General features: G+C 30.1%; 1 long non-coding RNA gene across 1 annotated transcript in view; it reads right to left on the minus strand.

Annotated features, from left to right (window-relative positions):
- Nucleotides 1-1,523: 1,523 nt before the first annotated feature.
- Nucleotides 1,524-2,504, minus strand: part of LOC114076944 — a 14,195-nt gene continuing 13,214 nt past the window's right edge. Inside the window, exon 2 of the long non-coding RNA XR_003578025.1 lies at nucleotides 1,524-1,711. This is a non-coding gene — a long non-coding RNA (uncharacterized LOC114076944). The remainder of the gene's footprint in view (nucleotides 1,712-2,504) is intronic.

Here is a 2,504-nt window from a genome sequence, read left to right on the forward strand (position 1 = left end):
TATATATATATATATATATATATATATATACACTATAATTGGGGATGATAAAAAAAGTTGAATTACAAATTATCTTTTATAGGTTGAATAGTCATTTGAGTATTTAATTAAACACCAATCTTTTAATTATTGGTATTAAAAAGTAAATTTAACTATATATTAATAATATTTCATTAAAATGAAATACATTCTCACCCATTAGTTCATTCAATTCAATGTGGTGGATTTGTTTTCATATTCCACAAATATTCAACCTTTAGAATTACTTTTTAGTATTTTACATTTGTAAAAATTTTTGGTAATAAATATAAATTTTAACTATTAGCATTTAGGAAGTCCAATTGACGGACATATCTATGTGGTCAAGAAATCATTTAACTTTTTCTTGCTCTTTTTGGATTTTCTATTATTTTAAATTTTATATGCTATGTATCATTCATTAGGAGTTAAACACTTGGATAATGATTAAGACTTTTGAATTTTGATTGGTTATAGGAGAGGAGTTACCATCAAGAACTCTATTCCTTATGTATTTCTTTTTAGTAGAAATATTGTTATAATTACAGTCTTAGAAGGATATGAATATAGTATTTGTTCTTATGTGTTTTATTTCTTTGTATTCTTTACCGATTTATACTTCTTTGATTGAATCTACTATGAAATTATGAAAGTTATAAGTCTACTTTTATTAGTGCGAAAGTTACTAATTTATGACCTTTATTTTCATTTTTAAATGTACTTTTATAATATTTTCTTTCTTTTATCATTTTCTTGTTTATATGGGAGTGTAGACTCATAAATTGTATAAATTCGGTCCAATAGAATTTCAAGGCCCACAATCAAATCTTGGTTCTGCAGCATTGTTGGAACATGTTTCACCTAGAACTAATGAGAAAGGTAAAATTATTTTTTCTGCAGGTATCAACACCACTCCTGCCCCTGCTCCATCTCGGCGTGCAGATCCACCAAAGAACATTGTCCATATCGACAACTCTTCAGTAAAAAAAGCATATTCATCAGGCAACCCATTGAAAGTTTACCATTTTCCCGGAAGAGGGTGATCAACAAAGAAATTTTCAAGTGCTTCTACCCACTAGAACTATCTTTTTGAAATCGATATAGAAGGTCCATGTGGTTGTCGAGCAAGATTTTTTTTTTAGAAAAATGCTTGACGCTACTAGAAGAAAATTATTGGTGGTGGCCTAGTAAGAATATGACAACAAGAAACAACTACTCTTCAAGTCTCCACAATGAATTCATGAAGACTCCAACTTTAACTGTCAAATTCAACAAGCCTACATTTAGAGAAGTCTCGAAAAAATGAATACATATTCATAAAGACATAAACTCTTGTTGTCAAATTCGGCTAGCCTACACGTTGACAAGTCTCAAAAAATAGGAAAACACATTCATGACTATTTCAAGTCTTGTTGCCAAACTTCGGCAAGCCTCCACGTTGACAAGTCTCGAAGTAAGGGGCATTTGTAGACACATAATTTCTAGTGATTCAAATTCATACAAAATTTGATATAAATACATTTTAATTTAGGAAGAATAATTAATTTGGGCTTTACAAATGATTAAGTCTATCTATTTAATTCAAATCCAAGGTCCATTTCACCTTGAAGCCCAAACCCATGCCACGTGTCACAGTTACTAGTCATCCGTAACCAACAAAGTGACGCCACATGTCAAAATGAGGTGGTAGTCCCTGTCAAATACAAGAATGAATCACAATGAGACAAGTGTCAAAATGACATCCTTTAGCCAATCATATGCAACATTGTCCACCCCCTACAACAATATATAGGGGATGTACATGGCATTCTAGGGGAATCAAGAAAACTCTTCAAAAATAATTAAGCAAATTGGAGAAAGCTACAACATCAACCGCACAGCTCTTTGAAGGAGTGGTCAACAGAATTCTTCACTGAGATGGACTTGAAACGAGAAGCGCTGTCGGACATCGCGAAGATACACAATATCTCAGCGAGGTCTACATCATCAAACAATTCGAGAAATACTTTATTGAAGGCTCTAGAATCACGGAGAAACATAGGAGAGAGAATCAAGAGAACAACGGAATGGTAGTCACAATGTTTGATTAATAAAAGTCACATTTTTTATTTCTTTATTTTGCTTGCAGTCGATTGTTTCTCCTTAGAAAATTTGTTATGGAGGCTAATGAGATATTATTAAGGATTATTCATATAGATATATTCATATTATTAGAATCTGTAGGATCTTAATTAGATTTCCATATTTTTAGCTTGATGGTCAATGTACTATTCGATTAATATGAATTTGATTGAATGAATAAAATATAAATGGATAAAAATAATTTTTTTAATTTCAAAATTTTCTATATAATAATTAAATTAAATATAATTGTATGGGACAAACGTGCAATGCACGTTCCCGAGAACTACTATATATATATATACATACATACATACATACATACATATATATATATATATATATATATATATATATATATATAT

The sequence above is a fragment of the Solanum pennellii genome, chromosome 4 (genome assembly GCF_001406875.1).
Source record: "Solanum pennellii chromosome 4, SPENNV200".
NCBI lineage: Eukaryota > Viridiplantae > Streptophyta > Magnoliopsida > Solanales > Solanaceae > Solanum > Solanum pennellii.